Genomic DNA, 23,559 nt, shown 5'->3' with positions numbered 1-23,559 from the left:
GGTTTGGAAGCTGGTAATATCTACACAGTGGAACCTGTATTGCACACGAACCAATGTGTTATATGCAGTCTTTCTCTAGGTATTTAATCTCTGAGCAAGGCAAATGTTCACTACAAAAATAATCCTTTAACCTGACTGACAAAGAAAATCCCCTTTCTCTTCTTTGGACGACAGCTGCTGTCATTCATAAGAGAAACAGCAGCGTTAGCTGGAAAGAATCATCACAGGCTGAAACACTGAAGACTTGGGAGTCTGATACTGTTTCTCTACGTCATTTGCCCCTTTCCCGGTAGCTGTTGGTTCCTTTACACTCCTAACGTTAGAGATTCCCTACATTTTTTTGCAGTCTCACACGCAAGTTCTACTTTTAACTGCCCTTCTGCATCTAATTTCTTTCCCCAACTGTCTTTTCTACTGATCCTTAGTCCCAAAACTTACCAAACCTGTAACTTTGTGTTGTGAGAAACAGAAAGTAATGTGTAAAAACATGAAAAAAGATAAACACAGAAAAGTTTTATTATTCATCATCCTGCTTTTGTAAGAAATGCAATACTGTACACAACTAATACAAAGGAATGAGCTCTGCATTGCCAAGAAATTATATGTTTTACTGTTAAATCTACTCAAAATGACAGTCTGTTTACATGATCTGAAAGGAATGGCACAAGAATAAGGTTTTTCAAGTGCCATATATAAAATAATATATATATGATGCTTGCTATAAATTGCAAAAGTACAATATATAATATCCACAGAATAATTATTACATCATTGTTTCATGTGCTGGGTTTGTTGCATTTAGGAAAGTCTTTTCCAGTACCATTGGAATAAATAAAACTCTCAACCACTTGACAATGCTCTCATGAAAAATAAGTTACTTTCCATGTTTTTGTTGCTGCATATTGCACACAAACTTGCAGTACCAATCAACTAACAAGTGTATTAAAACTAATACAAGTAAAAAATCCTTTAAATTCATTTGAAATGGTAGATTGATTAAGGTTAATTTCAAGGCATTATTAGCATTCCATTTTGATTTTGAAATATTTTATTTAAAAATAAAAAATTGTGGACTTCTATAAGAATCAGTGCCATATATAAGACACTATCAATAGTATTTTTTAAAATGACATTGAAAAATGAGATTTTTAGGTTTTTAAAGTGCATGTCAAAATTATACACCAAAGAAATCTCTTGAGGTACTTTTGCATTTGGGGGAAAAAAAAAGTAAAATTCTAACATTGTTTGTGTAAGCAATAGAATAATACTAGTGTGTTAAAGCAAAATCTGGCCCTAGGAAAGGGCACAAGGCTGTGCAGTGCTTGAACTAGTCTATTGTGAAACAACAGCTTTGGTAAAGAATTCTGAATATGTTAAAGCTCATCGTAATACCTGTTCAGCAGTGAGTCACACATCTTTCCTTAGGGGATGTCCTTAAAATAACAATAGCTCTGAGTATTTCTCCTGCTGAAAGGTTCATCATACGTTTGTCTTCATGTTCTGGATTTCCATCTTTTGACATCAAAAGACAAAACAAATTTTTATTTTCTCATAGGTATTTTTTTTTTTTTTTCAGAAAAGTTGACTCACTTGAGGCAAAAACAGGCATAAAACATGTAGGAGCCTGCTGAAGTCATGGTAACTGTCTAAAGCGAAATTTCTCATGGCTTCTATAAATCCTATTACCTGAGTGCATAAATTCAGTTTTTGAAGCGTACAGTTGTGCTCATTACAAAAAAGATATATAATGTAACATACCTTCAAAAAATGTTAAGTAAGTTGTACCAGTTATGTTCCCCGTATGCTCTATAGAACAAAACTTTGGTTTTGTTTTGTTTTATTAACAAGATATTCGCTAAATCAAATTTTAAAAGGACTTTACTGCAGTAGTTCAGGCCAAAGCAATCAAAAGGAATTCGGTACTGAAGATGTGATTGTTTCCTTTTAGCAATGTAACAGTTTAATTGAGCAACATCGCCCTTCTTTATAAAGAGATGGAAAGATTTCAAACCTTGGGCTGAGAACCAGAACATTACTGGAAGGCTCATTTCTTTAAAAAGAGATCATAAACTATTTACATATATTGATAAGAAGCAGCATTAGCTTGTTGAATATTTAATATCTTAAAGAATTAAACAAAAGAGAGAAAACACGGGAAAAAATAGGAAAATTAATGATGGGACTGAAGAAGAGAGAGATTAGGAGGATAAAGAAAAAATCATGAAGAAAAGACTGACAGTGAGGTGATGAACAAAGAGTGACAGCAAGAATGACCAGAACTTGCGAAAAACACAGATGATATCATTCTTGCAATGCAAGAATATAAGTAAGGCAGAGGTAATGATTAAAATATCGGATTTCACCAGAATTGGGCATAGTATCATAAATCAAAGAATGAAGCAGAATCAGAAATTAAACATGTTGAAGAGAAATAAAAGATTCATGGAGAATACAGAGAAAAAGTGTTCTCATGCTCTTAGATAAAAGACTAAAAATAATACATTCATATGAAGGTACATCATAAATAAAACAAAGGAATAACATAATCAAAACCTCATTCATATATATTTACATCAGAACTGCTGTAAGACTGTACTATTACATCAGTTTCATAATGGCAACCATTACCCAATTGCAGTGACTTTTACTAAATACATATGACATCAAGAGACTTTTCATTCTAGGTGATCTCAACTGACTTTAAGCATCAGGCTTTACGCTTTTAATATTTTTTTTTAACTGAAAAAAAAAAAAAAAAAAGACAGCTATAAGTACTACACATGACTCTTCACTGTTTACAACATTGATGAGTTTATTTATCCCCAGTATATTGTCCCTTAAATCATCCTTTTCCCATCTAAAGAACCCTTAATCTCTTATATGAAAGCCAGCCCATTCCTCAGATAAACCCTGTTGCCCAAGTTTTCCCTGACCAGTTGTACTTAGTTTTTGACATGATGCAGCCAGAATCTGGTTTTGGTTTGCTATCCAACTTTTCCTTTATTGTTCATAGTACTCTCTTTGTGCTTTTCATCACTGCTAACAGCAAAAAAATTTTGGACTATAGGCCATAGTGGTTTCCAGATTTCTTTTCTAAGTAACCATAGTCATCAACATGTGTAAAGTCAGAAGTTTTTTATCCATGTACTTTAAAATGTAGTTAACAAAACTGAATCCCACCTATTATTTTGTACACCTAGTCACTTAGTACCGTGACACCTTTCTGTAAGATTCTGTTTCAATTCTAAATTTCAGATCATTTATGCATACTCTCAACTTCATGGCTTCCTTTACTACACACAGGTAACGCTACATCTCCTGTGAAATAGGACCATGTGTTCTTATCATCATTTTCCACCTATCTTTCATTGTTATTAATCCATGAGACAACATAATCTCCTAAGGAAAAGAGGTTGACATAGGATAAGAATCATATGTAAGACTTCTTGAGTAAAAGTACTTGAAAAATTTATATACTTATTGTAAAACAATCTTATTGATACCTAATTGAATTCCAATGACAATGCCAGATTTGTGATTCACAATTTGCTGAGTCTTCCCAAATACATTATTATGCATCTGATCAAACAGCTGTATTGTTGATTGAAATTTCTATTTATCCTTTGTAGAAATCAATCAGTTCTGTCAAATGCATCTATGCTTCCTGGTTTATAAGGGTAATAATTTTGATCTAAAAACTTCTTACATTGATAGATGATAACTTTCTACATTACAAGTATCTCTGCTTCGATAATCTTTTGAGATTGGTTGTGGTAATAAATTACTTACATTTTCTATCAGTCTTAAATTCCTTTTTTGTACCATGGTCATACTTACTTTTGTATGATGTTTTTGAAGAAACATCTCCTTTTAGCTTTTATGCCTCTAACAACAAGCTCTTCAGTTTTAATTGTTGTCTTTTTAAAAATCTTTTTTTTTTTTCCCCTGTGATTACACATCTTTTTGAAATGTACTCCTTTCCTATATCTTTTGGTTAGATGTGACACCTATGTTTTGAAGGATATCTTTTTCTTTATATTCCTCCAGAGAATTCCTCATGGCTAACATTACAGAGTGCCTCTTTTCTAGTAAGGTATTTTGTACTGTTGAAAAAATGTTGCCTTTCCATTACACAGTGAGGTAACATGTACTCACTTTGTGTGGAAGTTGTCGAAAGTGCCTATCTGCATTTTCATCTGTACAGCTTCCTTAATCTCTCATAACCTTTTGTAACAGCTGACTTACTCTTGATCAATAACCATTGAATCATTTTGGTTGGAGGACCCCCTTCAGATTGAGACCAAACATTAACCTAAACCTAGCACTACACCATGTCCCTAAGAGTCTCATCTCTATGTCTTTTAAACCCCCCCAGGGATGGTGACTCCACCACTTCCCTGGGCAGCCTGTTCTAGGACTTTACAACCCTTTCCATGAAGAAATGTTTCCTAAATATCCAATCTGAACCTTCCCTGGTGCAACTTGAAGCCATTTCCTCTTGCCTTATCACTTGCTACTTGGGAGAAGACACCAACACCCTCCATGCTACAACCTCCTTTCAGGAAGTTGTCCCCTCAGCCTCCTTTTCCCCAGGCTAAACAGCCCCATTTCCCCCAGCCATTCCTCATAAGGCCTGTGCTTCAGATCCTTCACCAGCTTCATTGCCCTTCTCTGAACTCTCTCCTCAGTGTCTTTCTTGTAGTGAAGGGGACCAAAACTCAACACAGGATTCAAGCTGCAGCCTTGCCAACACAGAGTGCAATGGGACATTCTGTTCCCTAGTCCTGCTGGCCACACTATTTCTTATACAAGCCAGGATGCCATTGGCCTATTTGGCTACCTGGGCACACTGCTGGCTTATGTTCAGCTGGCTTTGAATAATACCCCCAGGTCCTTTTCCACCAGACAGCTTTCCAGACACTCTTCCCCAAGCCTGTAGTGCTGCCTGGGTTTGTTGTGACCCAAGTGCAGGACCCAGCACTTGGCTTTGTTGAGCCTCATGAAATTGGCCTCAGCCCATCAATCCAGCTGGTCCAGATCCTTGTGTAGAGCCTTCCTACGCTCAGGAAAATCAACAGCAACTTGGTGTCATCTGAAAACTTACCGAGGGTGCACTCAATCCACTTGTCCAGATCATTGATAAAGATATTACAGAGAAGTCACCCCAATACTGAGTCCTGAGAAGTCCAGCTTGTGACCAGATGCCAAGTGGATTTGACTGCATACATCACAACTCTTTAGGCCCAGCCATCCACCCAGAGAAGCAGACACCCATACAAGCCATGACCTGCCAGTTTTGACAGTGTCAAAATAAAACTCATGTAAATAGGAAAACAGAATAGAAGCATTTTAGCACTGTTAGAGAACTGGCTTTGTAAATAGGAAATTATTATCTTACTGTTTCTTAAAGTCTCTTAAACTATTTCCATACTATGTGCCATAACTTCAGTTTTGATTTATTTTTTATTAAGTGTTGAAGAAGAGGATTTTTTCCAATGATTTATTCTTATATCCTCAATTGTGAGATAGCTCATCTAACTGCACATAACTTCATGTTCTTATCACAGATCACATAATAATTCAAAATTCTTAAAATATTTCAAGAAACCTAAAGTATTCTTCAAACATTCACGAACATCAATGCCAACAACTTCTCCCCTCCCTCTGATCCACAAAATATATTTCACTCAGATTGTAAGGAAAAACTACTGATTACATAACATAATGTGGTTATAACAAGAGTGGGATCATAGTCAAGACTATTAAAAAATGAATATATAAATTACTGCTGTGAGATAACTACAATTTGGAAATGTTTTTACATGCTGTCTCCTAATTAAAACTAAATAGGCTGTTTACTTGTTTCAGGATGGATGATATTCACAATATGACACTTAACACACTATTAAGAGGAGTCATACTACAGAAAGTTTTTCTTGAGAACTTTCCCAGATACTTACAATAGAATTTCACAAATGCTCAAAATACAAAAAATACTGAGAACAATCATAAAATAGCTATCTAATTATCCATACACTTTTGTTCTCCTTCCCAGTCGTAACTACAAAAGCTACCTGTGACTTGCCACCCTCTGATTTATTCCATGACAAATGTAACCTCTTAGGAATACATCACAACATTACGATGTGTTAAAAAGACTGCCTTATTTTCTGATGATAGTGGATAAACAGCAGGGCTATGAGGCCCAAAGAACTGCTTAGAAAGGACATCAGCAAGGATGTGGAATGAAATCGAACTTGATGGTAGTTTCGAACCTTTTCTTACAGACAAGTTCCAGCAAACTCATGAAATCCTTTACCTAAGCCAGAGAAAAGTTTTAGCCTAATATTTCTAATATTTCTTATTTTTAAATAAATGCTTATAGAGTCCACCTTCCTCAAGGAAATCCTACTTACACCATTGTGAAACTGAGTGTTTCACTGGCAGAGAGACATAGATTTATGATATTTCTATTCACCTGTATACAGATGAATTTCTTACGAAGCACATTCACTTTTGTACCTTATAAAAATTGTTAATAGTCTAAGAAAGACCTGGACTGCTATGGACATAGTGAAAGCTTTACAGGTTTGATTAAAAATAACCCCTAAAACCCAACAAAAAACATAGAGATACGATACGAACTAAAACTAAGTTGTTGCATACATATTTTTTAAAATAAAGTTTTATGTGTTTTATGTGTTTGCAACACTGAAGACAGCAAATGATACTGATTTGAGACTACAGCCACTCCAAAATGTAAGCCAGTAGATGAAAGCTGAATACTTCTGCAGGTTACACTGAACTCAGACATAACATTCCTCTTCAAATCAAAATATCTGCTTGGGTTTTGAATAAAATAACAAGGCAATAACTCCACAGTAATGGACTGGTAAGTCTTACTTACTTAATTTGTTGATTAATGCTGGCAGTTTGCCCTGGACACTCTGTCATTCAGAAGCCTGAAACGTTACATGGTGGTGATGCAATTTCTGGTTTATAACATTTTTTTACAAAAAAATTTGCTACTGAATGCTTCATTGTTGTTTTGAGTCTAACTGCTGTGACTGTGTTTATGACATTTTCCCTGTGCTGCTGGCCTATATGCACAGAAAAAAACCTTTTTTAAGTTAAAAATATATAGCATGACCAGCGTGAAATGAAGATATTAGAGAGCATTGCTGGATAACAGTAACAACCATATACAACAGAGCCACAGATTAAAACTTCATCCTTTTCTTCCATCTAGTAAATATAGCCCTTTTAGCAACAACAACAAAAAAAAGATTACTCACTCTGCACAAAAAAATAAAAAGAAAGTACAGAATATATTCTTTCTCCTCTGACCCAGTTCAAGCAGTAGAAAATAAATGTAATTCAGGGAAGCACTACTACAGTCTTGCTACTTACTTCATTGCCACATTTTTTACTTTGATTTTCTTTTGTACATGTTTGGACACTATCCTTCCACATAAGCTCGTTGTTGAATCCAGTGCTTTTTCAAGCTTATTATTGAACATGAACAATATGTACTGTCTATTTAGGTTTGTTTTGTTTTTAATATTAATAAATTATGATACAGTAACAATTATATAAAAACTAAGCATTAAGAAAATCTGGATCCCGCTCCAAATCCTGACAAGTCTCAACATAAACACAGGCGATTTGCACCAGAACCTCATGTGCATTTGTGTTGACCAGTTCCCACCTCAAAGTCATATGAATGCCTAGGAAAGTTATCTGCATCTAAGGGGAAATCACTGATATGATGGATGTGATGTGAAAGTGAGGATCAAGAGAACTGTCTTTCATTTCTTACATTTATGTTCACTTTTTTTAGGCTGGTTAATTTGCTTTTCTCCATCACCATTTGGAAGACACCCGTAATGACAGTTTTCATGTCAGAAAGCTGTCACTGAGAGATCACGAAAAAGATGTTCTATTTAAAAGGCAACAAAACCAATCTGGCTTCATATAAATTCAACGCTTACGTGTTTTTAGCGCACTAAGAAATATAAAAAAGAAAAGAAAATTATTAGCTGAGCAGCATTATTTCTTCAGTATTATTTTTGGACCAAATATCATGCGTGTAAAAGGACATGTAAGAAATTGTCCCTTGATGGCTTAACTAGTTCTTATTGCTTATTAGGTGTATTAACATGCTACAAGAAAAATATTGTGTTATCCTATGTCAATTTTTAAAATTCTTTTAAGCTTTAAATCAAATAATAAGATATAGAGTTTTTTTATTTTTGTTTCTATATCTCTTTCAAAACTACAAATTATTAGGCATGAACAAATTTGTAATATTCCTAATTATATTTTAGAATTACTTTATATCATAAGCATTGAAAAATACATCGCCATCTGTGAAAGTGTAATGAGACAGGGCATACCTTACTGCACAAGTTAAAGTAATACAAACAGAATTAAGGAAAACAACAACCTTGTTTTCTTCAAAAGACATCAGAATATTCATACAACAGCTATACAGACAGGGTTTGCAGAAATAAAATTTCTTACAGCAAATTATCTTGTTTTAATTTATTTTCTGAAAAAAAAAAAATATCTAGAGCTAATTACCATTTTAACATCCCAGTAATCTCGTCTTTTTCCTCTACATGAGGCATAGTACTTAATTCTGCCTTTTTCAAGGTAATTGGCTTTTAACTTACCTATATTGAAATCAAAAGCTATGACCATGGCAAAAATCATGCTGGAATAAGGAGCCAGTTTGGCATTTACAGTACCAAAATTGTTTCAAATATGAATGAAAAGTCCACAAAATGTTAGTACACTAATTTGTAAATCACATTGTATCAAAAGATCTTGTATGGAAAGCTTCAAAGCCAAGCACTCCAAAGTTCAAAAATGCTACTAGAGTGGTTCCTTAATTTGTTCCTCCATTATGTACCTTTTCTGATAGTGTTTATCACCTGATTTTTTATGGGGTTTTGTTTTTGTTGTTTGGGGCTTTTTGTTCATTTTTCCCAAGGCTCCTGCCTGGTTCCGTGCATGGAGGGCTTCTTTCTATCATTCATATTCAGTATTAGTCTTCAGGTTTTATTTGAAGTACTTCACTGAACACAAAAAGGATGAAATGACTTCTCATAAGGAAAGCTAATGGAAACATGAGTAAATTATTCACTGGTTACAAAAAACAGATGACAAATTATCTGGAAAGAAAAAAATAGAAGCACTTAGTATGCCTCATTTTTCTTTTAATTTAATTATGAAAAGACTAATTACAGGACTAAAAGTTGACATTATTAACATAGCTGAAAGACTTCTTCCCCTGATGACCAGCTCAAGTTTTACCTTCCACAGATGAAAGATGGATAGTGTTTTTTCAGTGAATTACTGATTCCACCCCCTCTTTTTTTCCCCAAGTAGAAGCTCCTTGGAAGAAAATGAGTCAACAAGTAGAAGTAAAAGAGCTTAGAAACATACATTTGGCCTCTGAAGGTGGGAGAAATGGATTTGTACTCATCTACAACAGAGAAAAACAGTCAGCTGAAAGGACTTTATGCAAAGATATACTTGGTCAACAATATTTGAAGAAGTCACAAAGCAGTTCTCAAGAAGTGCTTCAATTTTCTTTTTTTTTTCTTTTTTTCTTTTTTTTTAATGTCAAAGAATCAGCAGGCAAAGTCCAGATTCTAATGGAAAAGATGCACTCAAATTTACTTCCACTTCAGAAATATGTAAATTGTAGGAGAGATAATGGCATGGTATGGCATGGCATGGCATGGCATGGCATGGCATGGCATGGCATGGCATGGCATGGCATGGCATGGACAAGTGTCTCAGAAATAAAATGGCTCAGATTGTGAAAATTTAAACTATGTCTCAGAACTGTGAAAGAAAATAAATAAAATTAAAAAAAAGCAACCAAACCTGCAGAAAATATCTACGCAAAGGCCTGATCAAGAGGGCAGGACCAAAGGCCTTGCAAATGAAGGGGTTTTACTTAAAAATCTTGTAAAATTACATTTTCCATTCCCATAAACTGTGACCATGGACTTGACTCTGGAATAAGGCTCATTCACTGGTCACAGAAAATATATTTTAAGTGTCCTCTATTACATTTGTCCCAATCTGTGACTGAATCTCAACCACAGACATGCAGAACAGATGATTGACACAACAGAGAGGAATAAAGGAGTAAGAACATAAACTAGAGTATTGAAAGAGTGATGCATAGACTGCTTACACAAAATAAATTTTCTCAAATCATCTGGAAGCCACAAAATTTGCTAAAAATTACTCTGCAAGCCTATGGAGACTGTCTCAGAGCTGTTATCAGCTAAGCTTTAAAACCAACAAGGAGTAAGCCTGGAAGAAGGCAAATATTTACAGTCTTTTTGAGGAAGGAAAAGGAGAAAAGAACACAAGAAACTATAAATCAGACAGCTTAACAAATGAAATTCGAAGGAAACTCCTGTAATAATAAAACTAAGTAGTTTGGGAAGAAATAGGTGAAGTATATTTCAAATATGGCAAATATTTTGCTCCTATCTTATGATAATCTCTCAAGGATTTTAGAGTGATATATTTGGGATTAAAATACTTAAAAGGTGGGCACAGAATTAATTATGTAAACACTCAAAACTCTGATCAATATTTTTTGCTAGCTTGGATGGTTTTATCAGTTAAGGTTCTTTCAGAGTAGGTCTTGTAATCACTGCTATTCAATATATTAATGAAAAGGAGAAAGGAGTAGAAAATATCTGCATTTGTAGATGGAAGAACTTCATGGATTTGGAAGAAAGGATCAAAATACAGCTCTACTTGAAAGATCAGAAATTGTCTAAAAGAAGATGCCAATATATGTAGATAAAAGCAGAGAATAATTTTAGTTAGCAATAGTGTGAAGTAGGTATTTTTATTGTCAAAAATGATCATAGTTCATAATTAATTACTCTAACTGAACATGAATCAAGATATTGAAATATATCATATTTGCATACATAAAATATAGTACTAGAGAACAAGCTGTCTCAACAACTGTCTTTTAAGAAAGATATGGAAAGTTCAGAGGATAGAACACTGGACATACTAAGGTTTATTCCAAAGCTTTTCTTCTATAATTATCTAGGTTTTAACAACGCAAGCTTAAGAAACAGGATTCCCCAAGAAGGATTGGGGAGGTCACAGAAATGTCAGATGAGAATCCCAATCGCATAGAGAAGCTTTAAAGGATCATCCTCAGAGCAGACTTGTTCAAATAAGTCATCTGCAGAAATCTATCATGTCACCCCTAAGTTAGTTACGCAACTTAGTTTCAGGAGGTATTTTCAGACTGCTTAATGTAAAAATTAACTAATTTTCAAAAACTAACAAAGAAATAGAATGAGGTTGGAGAGAGTTTTACATTCTTTTTGTGTCCGCAGATTTATACCAAGATAAAATGAGAATATTTTCATAACACCAGAAAAAAAACACCACAGCAACACCTCCAGAGAAAGTGAGTTTTGCATTTTGCAGTCTGCAGAAGGACTCGGTTCCCTAAAAATTAAAGTTCAGCAAAAATCTAAGCTACCAAATGCAATGGTTTTGTTAGGGAAACAGTTACATAAATGGTAAGATGGTGGCCTGACAGCTCCTTGCAAACCTGCCATTTTGGGATCTATCACCTGGCTCCATTTGCATAATGCTCAAACCAGTTGATTAATATCCAAAATAAGAATGAGAAAACTTAATAAGAATAATATTGGGTGTCCAAGACTTGGAGAATAGAGGAACAAGGAAGGAAAGTGAAATGTCAATACTCATTCATCAAATGATTATAAGAAATTTCTCTCAGTACTCTCACGGTACCTGGTAGCAATTTAAAAGCCTTTTAATCAGATTTAAATGCAGCATATTGAATCTGTTTCTAATGCTTTTCCAAAATATTTCTCAATGCTCCACTAAGGAGTTAAATAAAATAAAGGAAGATTTATGCAACAATTCCTCTGCCTGATTCACCCTCCTATTCTGTCTATCTACAGATATGGGTAATTTGAATTCAAAAAGTATTAAAAAGGTCGTTTAAACAATACCTCATTTCATGTTATTGTTATTTTAACTGTTATTTTATGTAAGAAAACAGCTTTTACTAGGTAAACTTGCTAACACTAGACCTAGTTTCTGAGGTATTTATTTCTTTAAGTAATCCACAGGAAGATTTTTGAACTTTCTTTCACAGCACTGAAGTTTCCAAAGACGAAACTCAGTAGTTCCCAAATGTACTTTTCAGATGATAATATTTTATAAACATTTGTCTTTGTTTTTTCACAGTACATACCTGGAACGGTATCAAGTATTTAGGTTACCATGAGGGACCAAATGAGTTTTATGAATTATCTTTTTTCTATCTAATGCAATGTGGACTTTTTTTTTTTATTGCAAAAAAAGATAATTTGTTTTAATTACTCAGATAAGTGAGTCATTGTTACCACCAATAACGTATAAACATTTCATTAATTTCTTTTTACTATCCAAAATAAGCTTTCTACATTCATTACAGAAATTCATTCTTAACAACTAAAGGGCTTATTCAATTCTTCCTGAATTATTAGGCTTCCTCTCATTAAATAAAAAGATCTATTAGATAGATAATGACAGTAGATAGATTTTGGCAGTTCCTAGGTTTATTGCTGATGAAGCTCAAGCTAAGGAAACATTTAGTGCTCTAATAACTATTTATATTTATGATTCATTCATTTCTCAAGAGTTTTTTTTTGAGTTTGTATAATCAAGAGTTGCAGATGCAAATTTTTCTTCCAAATGGGGAAATAATTTTCCTGTGTAAAATAAAATATATTTTTCTAGTTGTTGTCAAAATAAACAGAAGAGATGTTCTGACACCTCTCCTTTTGATATTTTATAAAATCTGAATTATTACTGATAAGTCTAAGATTTGCAAAGCTCTTCCACAGCTAAGCTTAATAACATATTTCATTTGGAGAAGACAAAGGTGTTAATTTTTCAGATCAGATCAACCTTGTAAAGAAAACCATGCTTGAAAAATATTTTAAATAAAAAGGAAGAAGAACCAAGTGCAAGCCAGAAAATACTTAATAAATATCAATGGAATTACCCTTGATATACAGTTGTAGGGGAGGAAAAGTATGGCAATTAGTTCCATTAGTTGACTCAACTTTTAACTCCATATGGTTTGCTCATTCTTATTTAATACGAATCTCTGAGTTATTTTCCCCTGCTGGAACACAGAACAGCACAGAGTGGACTTCTTTTGGAAATCACTCTTTCCATTAATAAGATGACTTAGTAAAGTAATAACAAGAGGACCACCACAACACAATGAGAATTAGAAGCTTTGAAAGACACCTGAAGATAAAGAGGTTCAAAAGTAAGTGCGAAAGTCTTTCTCAATTCCTTCAAACCATCCTAAATCTTTTCTTAGCTTTTTGTCATGAACTAGAGTTCTCAGCATTGTTTATTGTTTTTTCTCCAAGCTCTCAAACACCATGCATAATTCCCACTACCTGCTCACCCCTTTTCTCATTCTTCAGAAACCTATTATCAATGGTGAAATTCTTTTCTGGAGATTATCTTATTATATTGAGCTTCAGCACAACCCTCATGTGGTATATCTGAGCTTTGGGAAACACAAAATCCTGGGTGGGGGGGAGGCAGGCCCTTTTAATCTTCTGAAACCTTGAAAATCTTTTAAAAGAAAATATACATATAGATGAAGCCTGAGCCAGCTGATGGAACTACAAAGCCAGACCCAACATCAAAAGCAGCCTTGCTCTGAACAGTGGGTTGGGCTAAACAATTTAGGGGGATACCTTCCAATCTCAATTATTCCCTAATTCTAGTCTATAAAACACATATCCCTTTTTCTACCTTCTGTATTCCATCCTCTGATTTTCTGACTATCCCTCCCACATCCTTTCTGCTTCATTAACTGTATCAAAATGGCCAAAATACAGGGTGTTTCAAAAAGATGGACCCAATTTCAAAGCAAAGTGATTTCAAATTGGGTCTATCTTTATGAAACACTCTGTAGTACGGAATAGTAAACATGCGATCCCTGTACCTGAGAGGCTGACCGGGAACAGCTGTGATTACTGACTACAGGTAGGCAGAAATTCCATACATCTTTTGGGTTCAGCTTGTCATTTGTTCTGAGATTCACAAAAATGAATTATCTGCAATATTTCACGAACTGTAATGTGCACATAAAATGTATATTTATCTTAGAAAGTTTTTCAAGCTGTATTAACATCTTTCCTGGAAAGAGGATTAGAAGAAAAACAAAAGACTAAAAAATTTCCCTTTTAATTGTATAGAAGCAACAAATCAATTACACATGCAGAAGCATAACACTGCGATATGAAGTTTGTAACAAATTTGAGGATGTACTTCAGAACTGCAAAATGTGGTTTCTCATGTTGAATGTAACATTACAGTGCATACATTACATCAGAAGCAATAGTTATATGCATATTTTGTGGATCTTTCTACGACCATGTATAAGTGTCTGTAGCAAAGACCTCATATCTTCTATAAAGAATCATCACAAAAATGGAACTTACAAACATTATTGTTAAAAAGTCAACTTTGCACTTGCTGCATTGAATAAAATGTTATTTTTTTCTGTCTTTAATATGCATGTTCTCGTGGTAGAAAAATAACTGAGATTGCTTTAATCTCTCAGGTTATATTAAGGCAAGACTACTGGTGAAGCTGTACATTTTCTAGCCTGTCATGTGGAAATGTTATGCAAATTATTTGTAAATGTGAAAGCCTCAGGATCAGGGCTGCATTAACAGCTACTATTACAAAGGTATCCTCAATAATTTACAACTCAATAAGGGCTGAATTGGATACAAATTCTTTCTGTCACAATAAATTCTAAAATAAATACAGAGAGCACCATCTTCTGGAATAAATGAGGCATTTACAACTCTTTACAGTGAAAACAGAGCATTGTGTTTCAGTTAAATAAATGTTTATATTTGCAACAAGCTTAGCAAATCATTCTGTAAGCAGAGTAACTAATGAAGCACAGTTTCAAACAGACCTGTGTACTGTGTCTCCCAGCACATAATCTTCCCGACCTCGCCAGCTCCCTCTGTGTCACTAGTGCCTGCCTTCCTCTGCAGCACGATACACAGCTCTCTTCACAGAAGCTCTTTCAAAGAAGGGTTTCTTTTCACTGAACAATAGCTACTCACATTCTGGCTAGTTCAGAGCTCTGTGTGTAGTCAACCAGTACATGCGCTGTTTGTCAAACTGTTGGCTGTTCCTTGGAACGGCTAAAAGACTCTGAAAAAAATCTTGGAACTGTCCAACGGATTACAAAGCTACTGGGACTTACGAAGTTGTATTAGGTTATCAGTCCGAAAATAATTGGCTTAAAGCAGGTAAGCTGTACCCAATTAAAAAGGAAAGCTGATATATCAGTTATCAGCCTTGATTAAAAGGTCCTGGAGAACAAGCTGACCATGATCCAGCAACACAGCAGCAATGTGCAGCAAAGGCAGTCAACAGCATCCTGGGCTACAGCAGGAGTGTTGCTGCAGCAGGTCAAGGGTGGCGACTCTTTCCCTCTGTTCAGCCCTGCTGAGACACATCTGCAGGGCTGTGGCTAGAGCTGGGCCTAGAACTGGGCTCCCTTGCTCTAAGCCATAGGTTTCGGCCACTCTACAGGTTGGGGTGGAGTTACTTTTCTCAATAGCAGCCCGTGTAGTGCTAAGTTTAGATCTGTGATTAAAACAGTGTCGATAACGCACCAGTGTTTTAGTTGCTGCTGAATAGCACTTGCACAGTATTGAGGCATTCTGTTTCTCACACTGCCCTTTCCCAGTGAGCAGGCTGGGGGTGAGCAAATTTTGGGAGGGGACACAGCCAGTACAGCTGACTTGAACTGACAAAAAGGATATTTCATACCATGTTACATCACATGAAGCAATAAAACTATGTGGGGTGTTTTTCCAAGGTAGCCATTACTCAGAGACTGGCTGGGCATCAATCTCCTGATGGGACATGCTGATTTTTTATTTTTTTTTTTTTTCTTCCCTTATTAAACTATCTTTATCTCAACCCACAAGTTGAATGAGGTACTGAGTGAGGTCTAGATTGTCACTAGACAAACTCCAGAGGTGTCTTTTGGTATCTCAGCTATTCTGTATTTCTAAAAAAAACCCATACACGTGGAGTTGACCTGCCACAGGATTTCACTACACAATACTATATTGATTTTTGACTTAAAAAAAAAAATCTAAAAAGTGAAAATTGGTACTCCATGACTGTTACTACCTGTGGCACCATTTTCTGGACCTATGAATTAAAAACAAAGCAAAGGTTAATACTATTCCTCTCTACACCATATATTGAAGAGTCCTTATGTAGAACCTCTTGCTTAATCTGGCAGCATAACTCCCATATTCTTTTGTCTTTAACTCCACACTGGCAATAGGTCATAGAGTGATGCACTTTCTAGCACAGCACCCAGGTTCACAAACACATATGTGCTCCATTTCTGTCTAAAATTTTTAAGTTTTAAAAGTAAGCACAGATTTTTCAATACAAAGCAGGTTTCAGGTTTGCAAAACAAGTCAATTCTTGAACTATTATTATTCAGTATCATTTTCTTCACTACCTTTCATACAACATAAATGGTCGCAACAGGGTAACAGTATTATCACAGTGTTACTGGTATGTGTTTTGGTTTTGCTGAGCTATGAAATGAAATTGACTACAAAGTAGTTTCAGATTTATCTTGTCCATTAGAGGTCAGCAGAAGACCATTTATCTACACAGGATCTGAATGTTTCCCGTTCCTTCTTGAAATTCTAGGTCATTATGCCGGTAGCAAGAAAAAATGAATTTGACATTATAGGTCAGAAAAAGCCAAGGCTAAAAGTTCACAATAACAACTGCTTGTTCCACCTGGAATAACTCTGTTGTAGGATCATTATAGATAAATTTAGGTGACTTATAAAAATTGTGAGATGTGAACAATTATGCTGTGAAAACTAACAACATGAACAAATTGGTTCTTGCAGTGTAGACATGCCTACAAGATCTTTCTTATGCAGAAAATCTACAATGGAAAATTCACAAATTTGTGGCTTCTTCCAACTGTTTCAGTTGCGGGGCGGGGGGGAGGAGGCTGTCTTGACTGTCTTTCCTCATGCTTTCAGTACCACTGGAAAGTCACCTTTATGTAGAAGACCTTCTAGACCGGATTACTCCTCTTTCATTTTTTGCAGTATCCTTTTCTGAAGAGAGCAATTCACCTCACTTTCCACAGAACAACACCTCCAAAACCACTGCTTCTCCAATCCCAAAATTAGTCATGACCTTCATGCAGTCACCAAGAAAGCTTCATAGGTGTCCAATTATCAGATAGTTAGAATTATGAGATATTTTTTCTTTAGGTGGTGTCATGGGAACTATATTGTTTGCACTCCTGAACTTCAGCTTAGTCACTGTTTGTATCAGAACTGAGGAATGCTTCCAGAACTATTCTGACCAAGGATTTGTGGAGGAATGAAGGACACTCAGATACACCATGTTATTGTAAACACTGCAGTTTACAACACACAGTAAACTGTTCTCCCAAATGCGACACTACCATGAACTCAGCTACAATTCACCAAAGACTGAAGAAGTTCAGACTAATTAGTTGAAGAATGCATACAGGGAACCATTTCTAAAAACATACAAGCAAAAAACCCTGACAGTATCTGAACAATATGTTCTTTGAGGGTGGGGAAAAAAAAAAAAAAAAAAAAAAAAAGAAAAAGAAATCACAAACTGAAATGTGATGATATACACACACACAAATCCCCCCTGCTCCATTTTTCAGACAGATTCCAGGTTCCCCAAGACAATAAGACAATTTGGTGGGGTTTTTTAGCTACCACATATCTTAGAAACAGATTTCAGTGATCAAAAGCAGGTTTATCTATAGGCAAATCCTCTACATGAATTTTTCACAGTATCAGATTCTATAACAAAGCTTATTTTTGAGGAATATTAAGTGGATATGCTCTAGTGGAAAAATCTAGACTGGGATTTCCTAGTCTGAGAAAAATACTTCCTTTGAGGATTATCGAACTGCTTAAAGGGTTTGAGGCCATGATAACTACGAAAAAGAGTAATATCCAGGCAATTCCCCAAAAGGTTTTGTTCATTTGTAGGAAATGAATTCGAGAGTAATTTGCCTTACCCCCACTACTATATTCCAATACAAAAATCATCATCTCCATGGGAGATGTTTCATACTAGATTCTGGTGAGTTTTTTGTTTCCTTGCTTAACCACAGGTAGGTTTCAGTGTGTATATACATAGATATAAACTTATTCTGTAAACACTGACAATTAATGGATAAAAAATAAACTAGTTATGACATTTATTATAAAATCACACTTTCTATCTGGTAACTAAGTTTTTTTCCTGGAGTCCATTTCCACATTAAGCCAGTATTTACAAAAAGTGGAAAGACAAAGAACTTTCCAGAGAAAGCAACTTCTCTTGTGCCCTAAATGGTAACAAACTATTTGAGATGTCATAGATGCAAAGCCAAAGAGAAACAATGTGCAATCTTGCAGGGATTTAAAATGTGACTCCTCATAGTACTGCATAGTACCCTAAAGGATGCCATACTTAAAGAGAATGCTCACCAATACGTAACAATGTATAGGCCACATTGGATCTTTGCAGGATTGTGGCAATGGAACTCAGAAGCCTGAAGAGAATCCATGTCACTCATTTTCTTATAATAAGCAGCAAAAAAACCTTTTAAACTCAAAAGTCAGATTTTGTTGGAATATAAACCAGAAAACTTTTTAGTTTAACCTAAAGCAACTAGACTAAACAGTGGTGCACCCAAAATATTGTTACTGACAAAAAAGGGAAAACACCATCCATAAGGAAAAAAATCCAAACCATTGGTAACTTGATTAGAGTGTTAGTAATTGAAGCAAAACCAACAGTTACGACTGTTCCAATAACAGTAATATCCAGCTGCCACAGCAAACCTTCTTTAAAATCACATTTAAAAACACATGCAAGAAAAATGGCTAATACTGTCCCCTTTTCTTTGGTGCTAAGCTCACCCTTGCAATGCCCTTGTGGATCCTACTGTGGGCGGTTTCAGTCTTCCTCAAACAAAAGCACCAGTGGGAGAAGGTGAGTTCTCATGCAACATCTTTGCCAGGAGAAGTTCGTGGTTAGGATTTCTTCTTCCTGTTATCTTGAAGGAGCAGGATGTCAATGCCTCCTTTTCACTCAGCCTTGGGCTTGTGTGGGTTTATTTCTGTACTTTCCCTCAGCATGTCCCACACGACTGAGGGTACCCCACAGCCACAGCACACCCCAGGGTGGTGAGAGTCACTCATCCCCCAGCAGCTGGGCTGCCCAGCACCACTTAGACCAGCACCAGGACATCCCTGGGCACCACAGGGCTTCTGCTAACAACGGCAAAGTCATATTTACAGGCTATGCATGCAGATCCCACACTTCCATCCTGCTCTTGAAGGAAACTACCACAATCACAGCCTCAGTGGTGTCTCACCTGTCAAGAGCCCTGCTCTCAGTCATTGTATCTCCCTGGTACAGTTGCATGGGGGTATCTACTATGCTGTGTTTTGCTTTAGTCTATTTCTGCCAGCTATCCCAATAGTCTGGCATTTCAACTGGACTTGAAAATTTCAGAGAAAGAAATCTCCTGGGCAGCTTTATAGCAAATTGGAAGCCTGCACAAAGGAATACAACTGAGCCTTAAAACCCAGGTCTCCCCAGAAAAACAACAACAACAACAACAACAACAACAACAAAACTTAGAGAGAGGTACTTGCATAAATACATTAAGTTGTCAAAATAAAAAATTATACAAAAACTCACAGACATACATACTGATAGGTCAATTGATCAAATAACTTTTCTTTCTGTGGCAAAAAAGGAAGCTTATGTTTTCTTGCCATCTTCCTAGGTCAGCAGATCTATTTCCAGTGAGGAACCCAACTTTAAAACATAAATTTATCTTCTGAGAAGAATACTTGCAACTAACAGAAAAAGCATAGGAAAAATGGAAGGCTAAACTGTAGCTTGACTAACGCAGACTAAAATCAGTGGTGGAAAGAACCGTATATATTCCATGAGGCAAATATGAGGCTATAATTGCTGTGTTTGTGAAATCTCAGATCAAAGAGAATTGCTTTTTATATCCATTTCATTTGTTTTGTGAAACATGTGAAACATTTGTATAGTATTGTTCTATGGTAGATTACATTCTATCATACTCCCATATTGCTAGTCTCAAACATATTTTATTTGAATGCTGCTAAAACAATTTCTAATAGAAAGAAACAAGAAAACAAACAACTCCCTGCAAATCACTTCCACTGTAACTCATCAACTAGGGGGAAAAAATCCCCAAAACAAACAAAGTGAACTATGAAAAGCACATCAAGAATAAAAGTAGTTGTCTAATGTAATTTGATATGTTTACCAGCTAACCTGGTATTTTTTAAAAGCTTATAAAAATTTATAAAAGTACTGTGCTACCCTATCAACACTAAAAGAAAATGGATGCAGTGTGCCTGCATGCAGTAAAATCAGTGATTAGACAGGATTCACTGCTAATTATTATTTTTTTGACACAATAATAAGTTGGTTTATAAATGCTGCCATTATCTCTTTTCTTTTTCTTGTCTATTACATTTCCACAAGGTGAAATAAACAGTCTGATATCCAAAAGAGTAAGCTGTGAATTACAACTCAGTATTTATCAATTGTTTTGGAATCCAAATCAATCACAAAAAGATCATTGCTACACACTTACAAAAGTTTTATTTTAGCCTTAGCTTAAAAAGAAAAAAAAAGTCCCCAAATCAATATGAAAAGGTAGCACTGATCTGACACGAACCAGTAATACTTTCAAGTAGTGACAGCATATACACAACATAGCATATTATCATCAATGTACATATTAACCCATGTTCCATCAGTCTTTCTTCTTGCATGCATCTCAGTTCTCCTACAGAAAATAGCCCAAATGCCACCTGATTTATTAGGTTGAAGATGCATTTCTATGGCAGAATATTTATTTTCTTCAGTAATTCACCTAGTGTTTCTTACTAAATATATTATAAAGAGCACCATCATCATATTTCAGTACCACTGGCAGCATAGAAGTTGCAGACAAGTCTGTCTGGCAGAACTTTTCTCCTATTTATATTGACCTTTTCTACAATTCTGTGATTGTATTAGGTGCTGGAATACAACACAAGCATTATGAATCTAATTTCATGGCCTTACCTAGGCAAAAACTACAAAGTCCTGGGATAATTTTTTTGTATTAATACTACAAACTGATTTCATTCCCTGATTTTTTATTTTTTAATCAAAAATTTTTGGACCTATACTATCCATATCACACAAACTGCAACACAGAAAACAAACCATGATGGTACAGAATTTAGCTGTCCAGCCTCATTCCAGTCAAGCTTTCACCAGGGGTGCTACAGGATTTTGCTTGACATTAATATCTGATTATTTTATGCTTGCTTGCTTCTTATGTGCCTTCACTGTCCATTATGTGTAGCTGGTTCTTTGTAATTCTAACCCTTAACTGTAACAGATTTTGTATATACAATGGAAGCCTGCTGAACACTATCTCTCCTATGTGTTGGCTTGTTGTTTGTGTGCTTTTTTCTTTCAGGAAGAGTGAGCAGACAAGTCAGCTCTGGAAAAAAGTGCAGTGATATCCCTGGAGGCAGTGAATCTGCACCAGAGAACTTTCCATGTTGCCAATCACAGGAAGTGGTCATTGCACAAGTGGCCATACTACAGCTCAGGGAAAGACACAGGCTGCTGAGGGAACAGGCAGCACACAGGCAGAGTGCTGTGGAGACAGGAAAAAAAAAGATCCAAAGGGGATTTTGCAGAATTTGCAGTAACTCTGACTGACACTGAATAGGCCAAAACTAAGCATAGCAGCATGGTCCAGCTTGCAATGATCTAGGCATAGGCAGGGAGTTGTTTATACAGACCTTTTTATTCTAATATGTTACATAGTCATCCTATTAGAAACTGCAATTATGGCGGCTTATATTCTGAAAAAAATCCAATTTTTGTGTATCATAATCTTTTGGGATGCCATTGAGAAACACACTAGTACAGAAGGGTTTAGAAAGAACAATTAGTAAGTTCTGAATAACTCCTTATTTCTTCTTAGGCTAATACTATATGGTACATAAACCTACACTGAGATGAGTAGGCACCATCATGTACTCAGAGCTGTTTCTCATTTCTCATTCCTCTTCCCAGCACAGAAGGTAATATTCTATGCCGCATCTGCAGATGACTTGAAATGTGTGTGTCTTAACTGCTCATCTCCCCATCCATGTTACCCTTTTCCTTAGGCATTTTCGAGAAAATGTTTCAAAATTCCTAAGATATTTAATCCTACCCTTTTCATTCCTATTATACATACATAATACACGGATGACTGGGCTCTTTGAGAGTTTTATTTGTAACTATTCAGAGCAAACCTAAAACTAATTTATGCTTCTGAAGAGAAAGGATATTTTCAACTTCTTCAGCCTGTATAGAGAGGGTTGCAACCAGCAGAAACTCACACTGAGTGCAGAAGGAACGATTTGAGTCCTTGCAAAAGAGCTTGAGAACGCCAAGTATATTGTGGGGGGACAGGAGTAGCACAGAGCTAAGGGTAATGGGAGAGACAGAAAACACAGAGCTCGGCATCTGTAACACGTTTCAGCGTGCTTTTGTATTAAGGACTGAAATTCTTCATGACCATACCTACTAACTATTTAAGGCATGAGCCTACATGCTACTAGAAAATAGCTCCAAATACAACGAGTCACGATCTAAACTGAAGTAACTGGTGTAGGATCTGGAAATTACTCATCAAATTACTCCTCTTCATTGCATGCTCTGCATTACTCATCTAAATGACCTCTATGACACAGTGATGCACATTCAGTCACTGGAGCTAGAATATTTTTATTTCATTTTCTCAGTTAAGTCCATTTGAACTTCAGAATTTGTCCTTTTATTTGGGTAACTCACGCACCACTCCTCTGAATAGCATCACAATTCTTTAGTCACAGCAAGCCAAAAATCAGAGAACACCTCTGATTGCTTAGCCTGTGCACTCTGTCAAGCAAAGCTACTATAATTCCCATCTGCCTTCCCAGTGTGCAATCAACATGTAAATTGGTGGTTTAGAAGCACAAGAAGCAAAAGCTCTCAAGGCTTGGAACACTCCTGCACTACTTTTGTACCTTAAAATCCTTAATGCCTCAGTACATATTGAAAACAGAGTGAAGGCTGAAGCTTCAATTTGCATGTTGGATTTCACAGGTGTTTATGTTTTAAAAACTGTGTATTCCCTGTATAAAACTGCTTATAGAAGTACTAGTACTTAGCATGCAACAGACTAAAGTCACGATTTATGTATTAATTTGTAACTTTTACTAAATATGTAACAGAACTATTTGAGAGTACTAATTTTTGATGTACTGCAGTTTTAGAAATGTCTATGAATTATATTATTTCCAAATACTG

General features: G+C 35.6%; 1 long non-coding RNA gene across 2 annotated transcripts in view; it reads right to left on the bottom strand.

Annotated features, from left to right (window-relative positions):
* LOC110357686 (uncharacterized) overlaps positions 1-15,220 on the bottom strand; it is a 79,018-nt gene extending 63,798 nt beyond the window's left edge. For both annotated transcript variants that reach the window (XR_010470324.1, XR_010470325.1), the window contains exon 1: positions 15,038-15,220. This is a non-coding gene — a long non-coding RNA (uncharacterized LOC110357686). The remainder of the gene's footprint in view (positions 1-15,037) is intronic.
* Between the last annotated feature and the right edge of the window lie 8,339 nt (positions 15,221-23,559).

This window comes from Columba livia, chromosome 2 (assembly GCF_036013475.1).
Source record: "Columba livia isolate bColLiv1 breed racing homer chromosome 2, bColLiv1.pat.W.v2, whole genome shotgun sequence".
NCBI classification, from domain to species: domain Eukaryota; kingdom Metazoa; phylum Chordata; class Aves; order Columbiformes; family Columbidae; genus Columba; species Columba livia.
The sequence above is the reverse complement of the archived record's forward strand: the minus strand, read 5'-3'. Positions and strand labels throughout refer to the sequence as shown.